Source organism: Triturus cristatus, chromosome 4_1, assembly GCF_964204655.1.
Source record: "Triturus cristatus chromosome 4_1, aTriCri1.1, whole genome shotgun sequence".
NCBI classification, from domain to species: domain Eukaryota; kingdom Metazoa; phylum Chordata; class Amphibia; order Caudata; family Salamandridae; genus Triturus; species Triturus cristatus.
Window position 1 is genome coordinate 701,881,926 of NC_140585.1, and position 21,126 is coordinate 701,903,051.

Sequence of the window (21,126 nt, forward strand, 5' to 3'; positions counted from 1 at the left end):
AAAACAGAATTGGCAAAATGTGCCTAGCCACAGGAATGAAATGGCCCGATGTCTTGCCTCTAGTCCTGATGACCATTAGGTCTACTCCAGACAGAACAACAGGTTTGAGTCTGCATGAAATTATCATGAGACGTGCTATGAGACATGCATTTGTACCAGTCAACAAGCTGATGACTATAACTGATGACATGATTTTGGATTACTGAAAGGGCCTGGCTGATGCAGTTCATTCTGTGTTTCACTAGGTTGGAGAAGACGCCACCACACTTGAAAAGAAACCAGCCCATGATCTGAGCCCAGGGGACTGGGTAAGAATAAAAGTCCACAGAAGAAGGAATTGCCTGGTTCCAAGGTGGGGAAGGCCAAGACAAGTCATTCTGACTACAACCACTGCTGTGAAGTGTGCAGGAGTGAAAAATTGGATACATGCAAGTCACACATTGAGAGGTCCAAATCCAAGAGACGGCACTGGAAAAGAATACTTTGAAGAATCAGATTCCAGTGATGATGCAGACAGTGAGGCAGTAAGAAGAAAAAAAAATCCTGAAAGTGGGGAAAGTGAGTCAAGAGAAATCTTTATCCCACCAGAAGAAGAAGTTCTAAAAAGAACATTGCAAACTCCTGAGACAAGTCCAGATTCTGAAGAAGTACCTGAAGTTCCAACTGACAGTGACGAACACAAAAAGAAAGAAAGAAAAGAAAAGAACATCCCAACAGAGGTAACACCTGAATCAGATGAGATAATTGAGCAAGATCCACCTGAGATAAATCTTGAAGAAGAAGGGACAGACAAAGAAAGAGAGGGACAGATTGCGGAAAAACCCTGAGGAGGTGTCGGGAACATCAACAACAAGCTAGGTGAAGGGACAAGTAGACAGCAAGAAGATTGCGTGTCGGAGACCCGAGGAGGGACAGAAGTAGGGAAATCTCAATTGGTGGAAAAAGAGACTGTTGGAGAGAAGGAAGCAGTTGGAAAGGAAAAAACTGTTGATAAACAAGAAGCAACTGAGACAGAATCTGATGAAAGTGAAAATGAGATACATGAAGGACGAGTTCTGAGAAAGAGAACTTGGATTGGAGAAAGAAACAATAAAGAAGGAAGACAGAAGAGAAATGCTAAAGGAGATCTTTGGCCAAACAAGATAAAGAGACTGAGGTATAGACTGACATGAGTTAACTCATCGAAAGCTGAAGAAGTGAACGAAGTGTCAAGTCAAAATCCAACGAAGGAAGAAGAAACAAAGTTATCTGAAGGAACTAAAAGAATCAGAAAACCAAATCAGAAGTATAAGTCACCAGAATGGACGTATGTGGCACTGCCTGAACAAGGAGAAGAGGCAGACAGTCAAGGGAGTCCAGAGGAGGCTTTGCTGAAAGTGGTTGCTGAAGAAGAAGCTGTAGGAATCCTGAGAGTTATCTTGTCCGACATTGGAGAAGAGACGGATGTTCAGGACCTAATACAGTTTGATGATGATGAGGAAACAGTGAAAAGTGATGAAAATCCAAATTGAATAAATCCAAAAGAAGAAAGTGAAGAAGTAAAATTAAGAACTAATAGATTGTAATAATCTGGTGGGTACTTGCTGCCCTGAAAAGTTTGGTAGTGGAGTAGAAGAGGCTAAGTCAAAAGACACGGTCAAATTAACAAAATGGCTAACACTGAGAATAATCAAAGTAGATGTACCTTCTTAAAAAGATGGTGCAAGATGTGCTGCTGCTGTACAGGATTGTTAATGCTGCTTTGGAGCGTGCTTGCTCTACTGATCTCTTTTAGAGTAACAATAGACACTTTAGAAGGACATACTGAGAACAGGACTAACATAGGGAAGAGTACACAGAAGATAGTTCCAACTAGAACTAGTAATGTACATATACATAAGGATAGGTCAATTAATGATTTTTCTAGTAATGTTTTTTCAAAATTGTTGTATGAATACGTAAAGACAATGGAAGTAAGGGATTGCTACGTTTTCATGCAATTACCTGCCTCTGTTTCGGAAGGAGTGACTTATCATCATCTTCCGGCTACGTATGGAATTTCATGTAGTGTGTTGATTAGTATATTTTATCAATTAGGGAAATTAGATCATAATATGTCTAACATAGATAATATTCTTGGGCAACTGCCTATGAATAAAGAACTGAATCCTGCTAAAGAAGCTAACACCTTAGGTGAGATTTTTATAGAAACTAAAGAATTAACCTTAGAATATGTTTTTAAGAACAATTTAACTTGCAGTTTGAAAGGAGAAGAGAAGAATTTTCTAGACATGGTTGAGAGAAGAAGGTTGAACATGCACAGGAAAGCAGAAGGGCATAAAATGAGTGAAACAATGTGGGATACTGAGAAAGAGAAGGAATTGAAAGATAGAGCCAGTCCAACTATGGCTATAGATGCACCACAGAAAGGCAAATTGTGCATTACCAGAAAGAGATCCCAGTATGATTATTATTTCATTGGGACTAGTGAGTGCCATGATACATACTTTATTGCAACCGGATGGGGTTTTAGAGGAGGAGAAGATCCCGTGTTTCCGGGAGTGTATTATATTTGTGGGAACAAGGCTTATTACCATTTGCCTGACCATTGGTTTGGCACGTGCTATGTTGGCCTGGTCTTTCCAAAGATTTTTCACATGGATAGAGTAGACAATGCTGAACAAACTAATCCATTAACACGCTATAGAAGATAAACATGGACAGAAATAGTAGGAGATATTTTTGGAGCTTTGATTCCAGCAGTGGGAATTTCTTTAAATGCATTTGGCATTCGGAAGCTGTCAACAGTAGTGGATCGCTTGTCAGCAAGCACCGCTGGAGGCTTTCTTTTGGTAAATACTGAAATGGTTGCCTTACGCGCTATGGCAATGCAAAATCGACTTGCCCTTGACATTCTTTTGGCAAAAGAGGGTGGAGTCTGTGGAATGCTGAAAGTTCAACATTGTTGCACTTACATTCCTGACGAAAGCAAAGATCTAAAAATCTATATCAAAAATATTACAGATTTGCATGAAGAATTAGTACCACTGGAAGCTGAAAGTATCTGGACTAAAATGGCTAATAAGATGATTGCTATTAAGAACTTTATAGCTAAAATAGGTAGTACCATTTTTGGTAAAATATTATTTCCATTAACATGTGTAATTGTTGCATTATTGATTCTTAGACTAGGGTGTATGTGTTGTAGATATAGAAGAAATAAAAAGAAAATTATAAAGCAAGAAAGTGTTAAAAAGAGACAAAAGAAACCAGAAAGAGATTTACAAGAAATAGAATTAGAAGAGCTAAGGGAAAGCATGTATATAGAATCTAAAAAGAAGGATGAGATGGAGACAAGGGTTTAAAAACAGACAAGAAGACATTTCGAGTTTCTTCAAAAAGGAGAAACTAAATTGATTTTGGGGTTTTGATTTTTGTGGTGATAAGATATCACCAAATTGGGGATTGATGGAGCAGGGTTTTTATTTTAAAACCAAATACCTGTTTCATTTTCGCATGTTATAACTAAAAGTACTACTGATTAATTAATAACTAATAAAATGTGTCATGTTAAGACTAACCAACCTTATTAACAGAAGAATTACACTTGGGAATGCTATTGCATGGCCAAAATAATAAGTGAACTAAGTTGGTGAGCAAACTGACAGAAATAGATGTTGCTTATGTGATGTTATTGTGTTTTGCGCTTAAAATTAATATGCATTAATGGCTTTTGATGTCGCAAATGGCTAGATAAGTACATACACATAAGGGTATTAGTAGGGGAATAACACTGTATAATCATTACCGTGGAGTAATTATGTTTTATGTTTATTTTTGTTTAAGTTGTCCATTGTGGCCTGCCATAAAATGGCCACCACCCGCAGCCTGCATTTGAGTTAATGGAAATTTTTACAAGAAGGCTTCGCGCTGCTTGTGACCTTGCCTGGACGGTGAACTGAAAAGCCATGACAATGACGATAAATCTGGGACGGATGCCAGAAAAGCCCCTGAACATGAAATTTGTTGCGAGAGTAAATGCTGAACTTATGAACTAATGATCCCACGACTGGGATACATTTTATCTGGTTATACATCTGTAAAAGTATCGAATTAGTTATGGACATTTTTATTTCTATTCATTTTTCCTAGTCGACCAATATGTGAGAACTTTCCTTAGTGTATCAAGACGACATTATTTCCGCTGTTCATCCATTTTTCATTACATATTTGTAACATTTGGAATGTAACTTTAGTATAAAAATGAGTAGACTAGAGCGGTCTAGTGCCACTTCTTCCCGAGCTGATGATCCGAGGTCCCTATGCTGACGGAGAGGACGGTGACTCTACATGACGACAAGAAACTCTGTTTCTTCTACTGAGGACCGGTTCTGACTTAGGATCTGACATTTAGACAGAATAGGTAAATATGAGAGAAATGAATTTGCATTTAATTGGCTTTTCCTTAAAATTTAGATAAACATATATTCTGTTTGAATCTCTGTGTCGGGTGGTTATTTCTTTGTCATGATTTATTGAATATAGAGAATATTATGATGTTGGTTTAATTTACTAGATTTAAAAGCAACTAGTTGGTCGCATCGACCTCAAGGTATATGCAGATCGGTTAGGTACAGGAAAGTGTTTCCCCATATACATGGCACGGATAGAGTGGTAGGATTGAATGTTGGTGTAATGGGCCCCACCAGCGTGTGATGTGTGTGTGTGCGTATGACTGCGAGATCACTCCGTCCGTGGAAGTAGAGGGGATTCGGAAGCTCTGATCTGCACCATCACCACAGTTTCATACATGGTAAGACAAACCAAACCATGGCAGTAAATCTGCACATGGACTCTGCTGTCTTAGTGCTGCGGCCCTATGGATGGTTCTATTCACTCTCATTCTGCCTGTGCTTACTGGCTTGCTAAGATGGTTAGATTCTTATTTAAGCTAAAATGCCTGGGCTTTAAAGTAAAACATCTGCACAAAACTATATTTGGCAGAAAAGTTGGTCCTCCTGGGTTATGTTACATCTTGAGGGCCTCGAAATGCCCATAGCAAAAAGCACACTTTTCTTTTTCTGGTATGGTGACTCCTTTTAGAACTATCTCCTGCTAGATATCAGAACTCCTTTTGTCTTCAGTCAAAAGAGGAAATCGAAGTTACATAGGTGTAGGAGCTAGCTCTATCGGTGAGTTCCACATTTTGATTTTGATTTTCTCGGGGTAAGTTTGTTTTCAAATATTTAATGATTTTTCTTCTACTGCTATTTTGGGGAGGGGGTAATTATTTATCATGAAATGTAATATTTAATATACACATATTTGCAAAACATAATTGGGCAAGTTTGTGCCTTAAAAATGTCCTTATTAAAAATGGAGTATTCAACGCTATGTGAAGGGTGCTGTCCAGTACCACCAGGGTTTAGATGGCAGTGGCAAGATCAAGGAATCAGTAATTCAGCAATGGAAGATGCAGTTTAGAACAATCAAGCTTTACCGTGAGCATGGAGAACTCAGAGTCTTCATGTTCTTTTGTCTGTCATATTTGTGTCTGCCTTGGAGAATGAAAGGAGTCCAAGTAGGCGCTGACACATGCCTAGATACAGTTATCTAGTACGCCTGCTGTCCTACTGAATAGGGTCAGTGTTGCCTTAAGCCTGGGAGATCTAAGGATGAAAAGAGGATGCTTCTCACTCAAGATTAAAGTGGGGGCAGTGCTTGAGTCCGGCTGGATGGGACATATCTCACAGTAAAGGGCCTCTGTGCACTTGAGGTTTACATCCTGGACTTTAGGACACCTAATAGATTTTGTACTACATCACATTGTACTTTGGTGGGAGACATTACATTTGCTAAGTAACCTACAACAATAGCTCAGCGAACGTTTGAACAGTTTATAAAGTTTTCCACTCACATTTAGTTGAACCATCAAATAAAGCCTAACAATTCAGATAAGGATGGTTAGACATTACAGAGTGTGAATAAAGATTTTCACTGGGGCTACTGAAAAAGTATGTGGATATTTATTGAAAGGTTAGATAGAAGCACTGCATTAAAATGCAACAATTGAGGCAACTGCTAAGAAGCAGCTGTGGAAAAACCTCTGCCAAGAGAGGAAGATGAGCAGTCTGCAGGTCAAGAGATCCAGGAAGAGTGCTGTGCACAATATGGTTGTTTTACTTAGAATTGGCGAAGAGATTACAAGCAAAGAATGTACCTAACTGGAAACGTGAATAGCAGTATAACTGCCGAACGCCTCCATACAACATATAGATGAAACCTGGGAAAACACTTTATTTTTAGCAGTGCTTCATAAATGTATTGGCGATATTCGAGCTCAAGACTTGCTGATCCCCGCACTGGTAAAGAGGCTTGCCTCCATCAGATCCCCAAACAAATACGGCGTGTCTCTTGATCACGGTCTCACAGCTCAGCAGACACTGGGCAGCATGGCATATCCAAGAATGACTGACTACCTGATAGTGTGTAAAAGGCTGCTTTAATGCAACAGGTGCACAAGCTTTATACCAACCATGGCTCTCCGCCTTACATAGTAAACATCAATTAGGCCTTACTATACATCTTAATAACCATCAAAATCAGCCCACCTCCCCTAAACATCCCTTCACAAACCAAACTTAGCAAAATCCAGTCACAACTCTCCTCACTCAAACTCTCCACATCCAAAACGTGTGCATACACCACTGTTGCCATCTTATTCCATTCATAAACTCCACCTTCCCCCCCCTCGAAATCTCGACTGGGTGTAAACATGACAAATGTTTCCTGCAATAACTTTTAAACTTGTGTCCCAACCACAACCAGAAAAAAAAAAACACCAAGTTTTTCTGCCCCCCCAGGCAGAAGCATTTTAGATCACCACTGGCAAATGCAACATTTCTGCCAAAAGGTTCCTCACTTGCATCAAATACAATACCACTTCATAGATGGACAGATGTACCGCATCATCATCAAAGAACACCGCCATCTCATATTTTATGTCACAGTTATCAAGAAAAACCAAACCTTCTGTCTTGCAACACTTCCACAGTTCTCTGTTACCCTTCCTACGTACCATGTCGATACCCCCAGGTTTCACTGCCCCCGCCAAACGATTCTCAGCATGAACAAGGTCAACACAATAGTGGTACCAGACCATGATGCTTTGATTTCCAAAAATCACTCTTTACACTCTTAACCAGCACCAGTCCCTTCAACTGTACTGAATCATTTTCTCCTAGGTGCAAATGCAGGACGTCCGGGCAGGGGCTGCACTTTGCTAATGAGTTTAACTTGGGCAACTACTCATGTCATCGCATTCTCACTTTTCCAAACCATTTTAGCTGCACCACCACATCAGGAAGTCCCAATTGTCGTCCTTCTCGCCTGGTTTTGGCATGCCTCGCTGTCCACTTTACGAATGAGTGTGCACATATCAAAACATCAATATACCCTCTTCAAGGGCCCGCAATGTGACCTAGGAGAAAAAAAAGGATCATGTTAATGCAAGTCATGGAAAACCCAGCCCAATCTCAAATAGACCTGATAACAATCTCATCACCAACACCTCACATGCCTAATCTCTGCCACCGTCTATCCCCTGCGCAATGCCTCCATTGCCATCCAGATCCAAAATGAGTGTGTCCTGAAATCCTAGGCTCTTTACCCCAAAACACCCAGTGCCTTCCGTAAAACCCTGTAAACTTGCAACGCTGAAAAATGCATCACAATTGTAAACCTCCCCGGATTACCCCCCTTGCCAGCACAAAGCCATCCACCAATCTCAGGGGCAAACCCACAGATCAGAATGCGCTCTGATCATCACAAGGAGCCCCTGCCCAACTGGTCCATTTTTGATTTTGCGATCCAAAACTGTGCTGCACAGAAAAGCATCCAGACATCCTGCCAACGAATCACTGCCTGGAACTTAGAGCCAACCACATCTGTAACGTGCTGAAAAACAACCAAACCATTACCACACAAACCCAAAGCATCTCTCACTCATCCCTACAACTGATTGGCAGCACACACAAATCTGCCTCAATATGTCCTGCACGATGGTGCGCCACACTCTCACCCCAGTGCCCCTCTCTCTTGACCAGCCTTCCAGAATACGCCCCTTATTTCTCTGCCGATGGCTCATATCCACACAACAGTTTCCCAAAGAATGCCTCACCTACCAACTTACCAGGTATAGTGATGGCCACCAAACCCTTGTCAATCAGAGACATAATGAAATGTACCACATCTTTCCACCGTGCTTGACTTCCATTTGTGCCTCTACATTTCACTGCTCCTGACCGCACAAACTTGCCCCACGCAATCCTGTATGCCTTCCGAGTAGACTCCAACAACGAGCCGAGGATAAGCTGCATTATGCGCTCTCACCCATGGACCACAAATTAACATTCACTTGCACCAGGGCCTTGTCCAACATCCTGTCCAGGAGCTCTAGGCAATGCTGCTTCTTCTCCTTGGGCAATCTGATCTCCATCCTGTGGGAATTCAACTCAACGGACAAAAAAGTAAGCACCTGCATCGGCCCACATGTATTTTCCGGAGCAAATGGGAAACCCACATCCTGCATCAAATCCTGAAACAACAAACCTTCCTGACCTTCCCGGGACTGCGTTGCACCCACAAAGAAAAAATCATACAAATAGTGTGTCATGGCCTCTTTTCCTGCCGTGTGTATGAAAAGCTTCTTCAAAAAGCAACTGAACACCTCAAACAATGAACATGAAATTGAACACCCCCATTGGTAATGCTTTGCCCACAAAAAACTGTCCTATAAAATGCATACCCAACGACTCAAAGTCCTCAGGGTGAACTGGCAGCAACCGAAATGTGATTTCACATCACATTTTGCCATCAAAGTGTCTGAGCCAGATTTATTCACCAACTGAACATCCGTGTCCATAGATACATAGCGCACCCTGGTACATACCTCAGTAATGAAATTGTTTGCCAACAAGCCCTCCGGCCATGACAGATAAAGAAGAAAATGGAACTCCCCTGGCTCCTTCTTAGGGCCCATACAATAGTGGAAATCCTCAAATTCCCCAGCGACCAGTCATGGAATGGCCCTTCCATTCTCCCTTCTCTCACTTTCTTCAACAATTTGCGACAAACTATTTCCTCCTGCCCTTTTACAAGCTGTAAATTATCCACCCATTGCTGCACCCTGGGACCATCATAGCAAAAATGAAACCCAAACTGAAAATCTAACAACAACAACTCCTTTTCACCTTTTGTCCCCAATAAACTGACCCATTGAGACAACTGCTCCACCTTAACTGGTGTACGTGCTCTTGCCCTTGGGGTTCTTCCCTCCTTTGCACTTGCTGGAACCCCCATTGCCCCCCAACTGCCCGAAACCACTCCACTGAGGTCCACAATGAGTGAGCATGTGCTTCCTGCCACACTTAGAGCATTTGTGTTTATGCTTACGGTACTCCTGCAAGCATTTTCACCTATTATATGACCAGCCCGCTCTCCCGCTCCCTGCCTGTCTCCTGCCTGCCACACCCACTCCCACCTGGGTGGGACGCCCTCAAAAGGGCTTGTTGATAACTGGCCAACCACCCGCCATGTTTATCAATAGGATGGGCTGTTCGTTTGAAGGAACAGCTCATTGTCCAGCTGCCCCCAAAACCATCTGCATCGTCCGTGAAGCGGGCATGAAATTCCTCATCATCATATCGCACCCATGCCCACATCCGAATGTAACTTGTGCTTTTCACACTTCAACGAGGTACTTGAACAATGCTGCACATCTTGGATATTTCTCACAATGCACACTCAAGTAAATAAGTAAAGCCACTGTTCAGTTCTCCATATTAACTGGCACATTCGGCCTGCGGGACAGCTCATGCTCTTCCTCCTTGGAGAACCTCCTTCGCCCGCACATCCCTATGTAAGAGTTTAAAAATGTCCACATACTCCCCTTTTCAAATACATTCCTTAGTGGTCGACATTAAGGGGGCCTCCAACGGTTTCGTGATTCCCATGTATGGCAAATTTTTACGCTTCACCTTCTTGCTCTCCTTCTTCTCTCTCATGCCTTTGTCCTCATCTATAGCTCCAGACTCTACCACCATACCCTGTCATTTGTCGTACTTCCTCTCCTTCTCCTTCTCCTTCTACTCCCTCCGTGTCTGTCCCCTGATCCTGCACATTCTTACCCTTGAACAAACGAGGGCCAGATTACCCATGCACTTGTGAGTAAGTCCCCACAGCATTTACCCCCACTACCACTCTCCCAGCAGCTGTGCCTGCCGAGCAAGGCTCCTTACCTGTCCTCAATGTCGGGACCTGCACCAAAGCCATCCGTCTCTGACATGGGTCTCGCCTCTGTTTGAATAACACAGCCCGTGCTGATGCCAAAACCATGACAGGCTGCTGTAAAACATCAATATTTTCCCTCTGGTTATTCTTACTGCATCCCTGATGCACATCTTGGGGCACCTCCCATCATGCACTCTCATGCACTTCATCCTCCACAAATTCTCCTACCTCTCACTCCTCCTCGCCGTAGTCCAGCTCCCACTCAGCATCCCCAATAGCGGCACCACAGTCCGCACTCGGGTCTTCGCCCATACCGGCATCATCAAATTGCTCATTATAAAAGTCTTGAGAATGATCGCAATCCTGCAAGGTGTACGCAGATCCCAGTCCTTGCCTCTCCACCGAGTCATCCAATAACATCCTAGAGCCAGCCCCAAACACACGAGCTCTGTCTTTGGACTGGGGTTGCTAGGCCTCACCAGACACTCCTGGCTGACCAGAGACTGCCGCTGTGACCAGATATGCTCCAACTCCTTGGCTGGCACTAAATTGACTCTGGCCTTCCTGCCCGGAAAAGCTAAAGGGGATGTTGTGGCACCCCCCCACCTCCCAGTCCCCATCATAAAACACCCCCAATCTAAACCACTGAACGTGCCCTAAGCACGGGGGACCTAACCTGCCACTGACCTGTAAAGACTGCACTGCCTTGACCAGGAAACCCCAGCGCGCTCCCTTACCCCTGCACATTTTGGGGTCTGTCTGCACCACCCAAAACACTCCCTGATACCCCCTTTCTGCTTCTATGTGCCTCCCATGCTTGAAACTCTGCCCTCTCACGCCTGATACACCTGACCTTGCTCCTCTCATGCCGCCCTCACCACTGTCAGTCAGAGTATCTGTCACTTGGCTCTCCCCATCGCGGCGCTCTGCCACCCCCTCCCCATCAGGAAACTGGGCCTGCCTGCATGGGCTCGATAGATCCAGCGACAGGCCCTGTGATTCATAAGCCTTTCCCTTCTACATCATGCTCGTCTTCTCCTGCATGACAGAGAGGTGTCACGGCACTCTCTGGCCACACGCGACTCCTGCTCCAACATCCGCATCAGCGCCTGCCACGCAATGGGCCCAGCCACCGGAAGCCCATCACTAGTCGGGGCAACAGGTACTGCTCCACAGCCCGAGTGTGTGCGCCCCCCCCCCCCCCCCCAAAAGCAGGCCCTCTGTCAGATCATGACACGCTAAGGCCCACACCTGTCATCCCATGACATTTTCCCAACCAAGCAGCCCTTTCCCTCACAGCGGCCTCCGGGCATGGAATGCACCTGGATCACCTCACACAGTTTCCTGCCCCGTCCTGCCTACCGCAGAGCAGTGTAGCACCTCAGCCCGAGACAGCCGGCCCACCACACTGCCCTCCCTAAACTTTCCCCTCCCTGCGTGTGTTTGCTGGATGGGGGCCAGAAGGCCATAATGGCTGCTGCCAACCCCTGACAACCTCCGCTTTGGTCTTTCCACATGGGGGGCACATGCTCAATGAAGGCACCCCTCCTGCTAGCATCCTGCAGTGTCAGTCGTGTCTGACACATGCTATCACTCAGAACCATTACCAACTTTGCCACAACTTCGTTATTCCTAAAAACCTTACTGTGAACACATTGAAAGAAAATACATGCTATTTCCCTGCCAACTGGGGTGTACCCAAAACTAAAGTGCCACCCACACCTCATCGTAGTATTTGAAAGGGAAGTCAAAATCCTCCAAAGAGGCAAAGTTGCAAGCTGCGCCCGCTGAAGTTCTCTCATAGCCGGATATCTGCTGGACAAGGGCAGGTGCAGCTGTTACTCTTGACAAGAAAAGCACGGAGCGGGAGGAATCCAAATCTTGCGGCGGATAAACGTCTTGTGTCGGGCACATACTTTTGCCATCTTTGCCCAGGCAACATTTGAATGGAGCAGGGAAGCCTGAAGCTATGCATCAAAATCGGACGCCTTTGCCTCGGGTCCCGCTGACATTCAAAGGTCCTGAATGTGCAAATATCTTATTAGTCCCAACTTTTTACAGTTTCTAAGTAGCTCCTCCTAAGACTGCCAGGACATGACTTAGAGAGCAGATCTCATTCCGGCAGAGTCTAGTACAGTTGCATTTGCTACTGGTAAAATGAACTGGGTGCTTTGGGGAAAAGCCTCTTCCAGCTTATTGTGTACCTGCTGCCACAGAAGACGTCAGCCTACTGACCCACAGAGGCCACTTCTTAGAACGTGGTGCAAATAGTAGCAGGTCAAGCCCTTTAAATCTCATACAGCAGGTTCAGTTCTGGTCCTTTGCAGGTCCAGAGAGTGTTCTGAGGAGCAAGGATTGATGTCCATTTTTGCACATTTTAGTGAGGGTGACTTCTGTTCACTCTCTAACCAATGTGGAAAATGTTCCTGGGGCAAGCTTACCCCACATTAAACTCATATTGTCCCATGCAGCATAAGTTGAGAATGCCTACTGGACTGATGGAGTAATTTATGCTACGCCGTTAGTTGTGAGATTGCCAGAAGTATGCACATGGCATCAGTGGATGCGAACGTTTAAAACATCCCTTCTGATGCCATTGTGTACTATAATTTTATGGAAACACTGTTCCCTGCCTGGATGTGTGTGGACTGATGCCAGTGTTAGTTGAGGAAGAATGATACTATACTGAGTGTGTGATCAACACCTCTACCAACATGGGTGTGTTCCCCGTTCGTGATGTAATACTAGTTGCAATACCATAGGCCTATGAGCACCGAAGATACATGGGAAGCAGCTAATCCTTCTGGGTGTGCACTGGCTATGTAGCATAATGAAATGTTGGGTATAAATAGCATGGATCGACTAGAGTATGTGCTCTGTCTTGACACTGTCGTGTACTTGGAGATGTGCCAATGTATTTACTCCTGTAATAGTGTTTCCGACTGCCCAATGGGCCACATCCCAGAATGTACATTTTACTTTGAACGTCACAGGAAGTAAGTGTTTATCTTCAGAGTGAGAATAGTATGCTCAAGCAGATATATTTTATGGAGTATTCAAAAACTATTTCAGTATGCAAGGTGAGATTGTGCGACTATGTGGTCGTTGCCATTGATGCCATTTGGAAACAAGTGTTTGATCTGTTTTGGCTGTATTTCCAAAGTGCTCTCATTGTCACATAACACATAGAGTTTCAAGTACTTTGAAAGGGTGACCAGTTGTATTTCATTCAAAAATATAAAAAATGCCAGTGCGTCCTGCACCTGATGAATGGGGAATTCAGAATGACAGTCTTTGGCACTTTGGTATTACAGAAGGGGCAGCAGATGCTTGTGTGGCCTTTTCTGGAATACAGATAGCGCTAGCCCTCATATAGTGACATATGGAGCCCCCAGACATCTCCTTGCAGGCAGAGGCAGTCACTCACAGCACTTGCCACCAAGGGGATCTCTAATTCCCCCTAAACATGCAGACGGAATGCCCCCTGCACAGTGAAACACGGAACAGCTTCTTCAAAGCCACTCCTTATTTCACTTGAATGCGCTGCACACAGGGCAGCACAAGTTTGCGGTTTCCATGAATGCACTCTTCTTGTTTGCGCAGGGCACACCTTTTGAAAGCTGTGCCAGGTGCTAACAAGGAAAAGGCTCCCCATTCCACAATACGCCCCCAGGTGTCCACATTCTTCACTACTGTTATCTGTCATTACAGATACCTGTTGATTCAGTGTGACAGTTGCAGCTCTTGCATTCTGTGATTGTAGATGTTGCTAGTACTCTTCCTGAGTGATGCAATGTGTATAGATGTAGCTCTAACCACTGCTTTCTGTGGTAGACTTATGTACCTAATATAAATCTTACGTGAATTTAGAGTTTTATCTGTATGTATCTTTTATGTAATTCATGTACTCTGAATTCCTTATGTAATGTAACTGGTTCTATTGTAAAGTGCTCTGACACTTTCAGGTAAAGTTTGCACTATATAAAAAGGTATATATAAATAAATATATACTGCCCAGGATCATCGATTCATATACTGCCTTAGGCCATGATGCATGTACTTCCTGTGGCTATTTATGCTCACTACTGCTTACCCCATTGATGATGGCTACGGTCATTGGTGCATATTAATGACCTGGGCCATTGATGCTAATTATTGCCTAGCGCCACTGATGAATATTAATGACTGGAGCCATTAATGCATCATGCCATCAGTGGCCACTGATGCATGAAATGTTTGTGGGCATTACTCCCCTTTCTGATCTGTACACACTAATGGAAAATGAATGCTTGTTACAGCCTGAAGTCATTCCTGTTCATTTTTTTTGCTCATTACTGGCTTGAGTTGCTGTTGTGTGTTCATCCTGGTGCCAATGAGGCATGCAATCTCTGGGGACATTTATTCAAATTATAACTGATGCATATTGCTGCCTGTTGCCTTATATTAGGGGTGGGGGCCATTGATGCACGTAAGCCTAGTTTCAGCTATGTATACTACTATTGTGAATGGCATTGTTGTTTAAAACTATCCGGACATGTGTTTCTTATACTGCCCATGAATACATATGTACAGTACTGTTTGGGGCAGTTGATGCTCACCATGGCAGAAGTCTTTCGATACTGCTGTATGAAGCAGTTAATGATAATGATAGCCTATGGTATATTTGGTGATTTTTGCCTGTTGAGAGTTGATACATTTTGCACATTTAATTTAGACACCTTCATATGTTATCCATTTTTGATTTTAGAGATTGTTACCATGCTTATCAACATTACTTTCTGAGATGCCACTGGAGTCAAAGATTAGCTGTTTTCATTTCTAGAGGTATGTGTAACTGAATTTTTTTATTGCAACCATCACCGATTTCGCATAAAACTATGAAAATATTCAAATCCTGAGAAACTCTACATGCGTGTGCTATCAAGTGGTGTAGACTGTATACTGAAACTTTTGGTGTATCAAGGCGATGGATCTGCTGATAGTGATTCAGTCTCAGCAACTTGATTGTGGTTCAATAACTTCCAGGCAAACAATTATCTGCGCCTTAGTGCAGCAAAGACTACGGTTCTCTCTTATGTCCTCATTTCACTGGTGACAGGAATTCCGAATTCCTCATAAACCTTTTTAAGCAGTTAGGAACCTAGGGTGAATTTTGCTATGGAGTTGACTTTTACACCATAAATTGCATCTGTTGCTAAGATGCTTATTACCACAGTTTACGTAAGAACTATACTCTGCTGAGTATTAAATATAAGCTAGCCCATGTCCATGCTATTTTGTTCTCTAGGTTTTGTATTGCAAGGAAATTGACTGAAATTCTCCACGATCTTCTGTCACCAAGCTGCAAATAGTTCAATATAGACCTAAATGTATTGTGGATGGATTATCAAAGACCAATCTTATTTCGACTCTGAGAAGGAGCTTTGGATGGCATCCATTTCTATCCAGATTACAATGAGAAGACTTTCTGTAACCTGGATGGCCTACTGTTAGACCTGGCACCTTGGCGTGGGTCTCCCTTCCATTTTGCTGCTGGTGCCTCATGTGTTTTTGCTGGTTATTGATGCTTTGGGCACTGTGCCACTGCAGTCCAGTGCCACAGTGCAAGTGCTCCCTATGGTAAAGTGATGTATGGATTAGTGATTCCATGATTGGCTGATTTGGTTTACTTGTCAGCCCCTAGTACAGTGTACTGAGTGTGTCCAGGGCTTGTAAACCAAATGCTGTTGATGGGCTTGCAGCACTGGTTGTGCCACCCACAGAAGCAGCCTGTAAATGTGTGTCTCAGGTCTGCCATTGCAGAGCCTTTGTGCAGTCTGGTACTGCCATGTTGACTGGGCAAGTGCACCCACTTGCCAGTCCCTAAACCTTACCTTTTCTGCATATTAGTCACCCCTATGGTAGGCCCAAGGGCAGGGTGCATTGTAGGTAAAAAGTAGAACAAGCCCTGATGTGTGTGGCATGTCCTAATAGTGAATTACAGCCATTTTCGTTTTTCACTATTGCAAGGCTACCTGTTCCCCATAGGCCAGAATGGGCAGTTTGATTATAACATCTTATAATCCTAACTGGCTCAGGGAACTAGGTAGAAATTCGAGTTTAGTATGCCTGAACTCAGAATGATAAAATGCATCTTCTAGTGAAGTTGGTTGTAACATGCTGTCTTTGACAATACCACTTTTAGAAAGTAGGCATTTTTTTGCCTAACTATTCAAAGCCTGCCTTTTTAGCCCACTGAAGGTCGCACCACCTTAAAAAGTCCAAATAACAATGTCCATCCAGTGATGTTTATATTTTCAAGTCTTGCTCTTTATTCTTCTTATAGTGTGAAAGTTCATAAACAGCCAACGCGTTTCGTTCTTAAGAAAGAACTTCGTCAGGGCAATTGTTTCTTTGAAGTGTAGAAAGCATTAATTATGCACTGTATAGGACGGAACCATTGATTTTCTGGTCCTTACGAGTTTGTTAGGTAAGACCCGATAGAGACGGATAGACGATCGACAGCGTATACTGCTTGGAGGCACACTAGCCCAGTGACACTCGTCTTGATGAGCAAGTACAATACTGAAGGATCAGCTTACCTAACAAACTCGTAAGGACCAGAAAATCAATGGTTCCGTCCTATACAGTGCATAATTAATGCTTTCTACACTTCAAAGAAACAATTGCCCTGACGAAGTTCTTTCTTAAGAACGAAACGCGTTGGCTGTTTATGAACTTTCACACTATAAGAAGAATAAAGAGCAAGACTTGAAAATATAAACATCACTGGATGGACATTGTTATTTGGACTTTTTAAGGTGGTGCGACCTTCAGTGGGCTAAAAAGTTTTGGATCAAGTGGATCACCCCCGGGAAACGGTGGGGGTCGTAAGGTTGCACACTGTGTTAGCTAAACAGCTTTTCTTTTTGAACCTAATATATAGGGAGGCTGGTGAGAGATTGGTCAGGAGAGGTGCGACCTGCACCTCAGGGTACAGTTTTTGAACCGTTTCTTTGTTTGGATTAGCATTCAAAGCCTGCCTCTTCTAGGTTGTGTATTCCTTGTCTGGAGTTTGAGTGAGAGGGGCTAGGGGATTTCAGGGGACAGGGTGAGTCAGCACAGGGCTGAATAGAGAGATCTACATGCAGATGGGTGGGAGGAGTTGCACCTGGGACCTGAATAGGGATGTGCCTTCCCTCCACAATGCTGGCTCCACCTCCTGTGGTGCGTCTGATGTCCCTGGCCTGCACTGTGAAAGGAAAGAAGGAGTCATGTAAACAAAGTGCTCCAGGACTGACCAGAACTGGTTTGGACTAGGCAAAGGCCTCTCTGCTTTCAGAGAACAAAGAGAAAATGAGAGGACCCAGACCCCAGAATTTTAGATCACTTTTGGGAAACAAGAAGAAACTTTTGCTGAGGAGAAGAACCAGAGAGACTGAGGAGAGACTATCCCTAAGCATAAGGGATTGGCCTGCAGTGGTTGCCTGACTGCCAAAGAGAGGAGAAAGGACTTTGTGCTATTTTCATTCAACTTGTGAAGTATCTCCAAGGGCTTGAGATAGAGCTTGCCTCCTGCGGAAGACTCAGGGACAACAGATTTCACCCACCAGTTCCCCAAGAGTTCTTTGGAAGTGCCTGCAGTTGTGTTTGGCTTTCTGAGGGACTGCATTTCGCAAGGAACTGGAAGCGCAACGCACGAAGAAGAAGCGTGTCGCCGAACTGCCGCTGTCGCTTCACAACGCGAAAGTGCCTCGCATCGCCGGAGAAGAGGATCGACGTCGCACCAGACGGCGCCACATCATCGGAGAAGCGTGTCACTGCCACAGCCACTGTTGTCGCATCGCTTGGAAAGCGTGTTGCTGCTGCAGTTGTTGCATCGTTGCCGAAGCGCCTCGCATCACCAGAGAAGAGGATCGACGTCGCATCAGATGCCGCCGCATCACCGGGAAGCATGTCGCAGGGCCTGTCACGGCTCAGAAGAATTGTTGAGTCGCCGCACGGTCATCAGGCATGCACGCATCATGTCGCATCAAGGAGATGCCGACATCTTTGCTTCATTGCACCGGATCTTCATCGCATCACGGCATTGCGGGCTGCATCGCCATGGAAGTGCAGTAAGAAACCAATGCATCACCTCCCCACGCCGAGAAGAACCGATGCATCCCCTTCGCATCAGTAGGGACCCGACGTGTCACCGTTCTTGCGTGTAAGGAACCAACGCATCACCTTCCCTGCAACACTTTAGTTGTATAGCATTACGCATCTAAAGGTACATTGAACTTAAAGTGTCGCATTTACCATCTTAAGAGAACTAAGCTAATTCTACAATTTTTAAAGTACAGTATTGTGGATTTTTGTCGTTTGTGGTCTTGTGTTAAGTCTATATAAAAATACTTATTTTTATACTACAACTTGTGTGGTGTCCATCTGTAGTGTTGTCAAAAGGTTACTGTATGTGTTCACAAATGCTTTACACACTGCCTTTGAGATAAGCCTGTCTGCTTGTGCCAAGGTACCAAGGGGGTGAGCAGGGGTTATTTTAGGAGTGTACCCCCTTACCCTGACTAGAAGCAAGGGCCCCTATTTGGTCAAAGGTACCTACCTCTGCCAACTAGAGACCTCCAGTTCTAACATTGGTGGTCAGTAGTGACGATTTGGACTTGCATGTGTGACTCATATACAGTGATTGGTGAACGCTACTAGTGAGTGCAGACCAAACGCAACCGCATACTTTTTGGAAGATTATTTTTCCTGGGATTTTCTATTTTTGCAAATAACTGCCAAGTTTAGCCACCATGAGTAAAGCAGCATCCATGGCATCTGTTAATTTTGATTGGGAAGAGGAGAATCTAGAATGCTACAATGTGAATCAGTTAAAGCACTTCTGCAGGAAATTTAAATTTGCTATGACCAGTTTCACTAAGAAGGATGAGTTCCAAAAGGCGCTGAGGGCCTGGATCAAAGCAAGGAATATCCTTGAGAATGAGGAAGGGGATGAGAATGCAGATGAGAGGCTGGAGGGGTCATTTGGTCCAGGGGGGAGGAGAGCAACCTCCCCAGTGGGTAGCAGTGTTTCTGTTAAAGGCCTGTCCCCAGAAGAATTAGAGGACAGGAAGGAGTGTAGGATGCATGAAATGGAGCTGGCCAAGCTCAAGTTGGGTTGGCAACTGACGTTAGAGAATAGGAAATTGACCCTATAGGAAAAGAGAATGCAACTGGATCATGAGAAAAGTTTGAAGGAGTTGGAATTGAAAGCAAGGAGCTTAGAAATTACTCCCTCTGGTGGCAGCACACCATCAATGCCTATGGAAGCTAGAGTGTATATTCCTAAAGATGTGGTGAAAGAGTTTTATAAGAATGATTATATTGAACAGTGGTTTAAGGCCTATGAGGTAGCCATGTCTTCCCACCGGGTCCCTGAAAAGGATTGGGAAGCGGGGTTGTGGGGGCGGTTCCTTAGTGAGTGGCGGGATACACTATTAGACTTGCCCTCTGAAAGCCATAATTCTTATAGCCACATGAAAGAAGCATTGATGTCCAGGTATGGGTTGACTCCTGAATTGTATAGACAGAGGTTTAGAAATTGCAAGAAGGTGGAGTCATGCACATGGGTAGAATATGTAACTTTCTTTTGCAGAGCATTGGATGGTTGGGTGAAGTGTAGCAAAGTGAATGATTTTGAGGGGCTCTTTGATTTAATTGCATGGGAGCACTTGTCAAGTAATTGTTTTCCAGAGCTACGCCAGCACCTGATTGATAGCAGGCTGACTAACCCTAGGAAGCTTGCTGAGGAGGTGGACCGCTGGGTGAGCACCCAGTTCCACAAGGGTCACGTGGGAGACTCAGCCAAGAGTGGGCAGGGTCCCCTGCAGAAGAGTGTGGGGGACAAGGGTAAATAGAGGGAGTTCCAGAAAGGGCCCCAAAGTAATTCCCAAGGGAACCAAGGGGAAGTTTCCCAGCCTCCCCCTGAGAAGAAGCAAGGGGCCACAACAGGTAGACCTTTTCCCAGGGGACCCCTGATGTGTTACACCTGTGGTAAAGGAGGCCATAAGTCTATTGATCCCCGGTGCCCACAGTTTGGAAAGACAGCACCCACTGGTGCTCCACCCCGGCAGATGGCGAGTGTAGCCCTGGGGGAGAAGATGGGTGACCAAGGTGGGTGTGTCCCACAAAGATGTCCCTAGTCTCTTTAGGAAACTGTGAGGTGGTCCCAGGACCCAACTGCCTGATAACACTAAGAAGTACAGGCAGTGGGTGACCATCAATGGCCATAGAGTGGAGGCTCTTCGAGACACAGGAGCCAGTGTGACAGCTGGCATGTGTCACCTGGTGTCTCAAAAGCAGGTTGTCCCTAATGCATTTAACCCAGTTGTTGCCACTGACAACACACAAAGCCACTGCAAGGTGGCTCAGGTTCTTTTTGAGTGGGGGGTCTCTGGTGCTCTTCAAGTAGCTGTGAGCCCAGCCATGCCTGTTGACTGTTTGTTAGGGAACGATTTGGAGAGCTCACCTTGGGCTAAGGTGGAGCAAAGTGCTTATTTGGAGATGTTGGGTCTGCCTGACTGGGTGTTTGTGACCACATGGTCCAGGGCAGCCAGTAAGGTGGTTCAAGAGGACCTGGAGCCTGAGAGGGGGGCCCAGGTGCCTGCCTTAAAGAGAAGATACAGGGGGTGCGAGAAACCAGCCCCTGAAGTTCCTAAAGGTCCAGGAGGAGGCAGACTTTGAGGGGGATGCCCTTGAGCCTACAGGGGAACAGGTAGCTGAACTGGGGGACCTGCCTGAGCTGACCTATTGGCAGCAGGCAGGAGGACCCTCCAGGGAAGAGTTCTGCAAGGAGCAGAAAGAATGCCCTTCTCTTGTGGGTCTGCGGCAGCA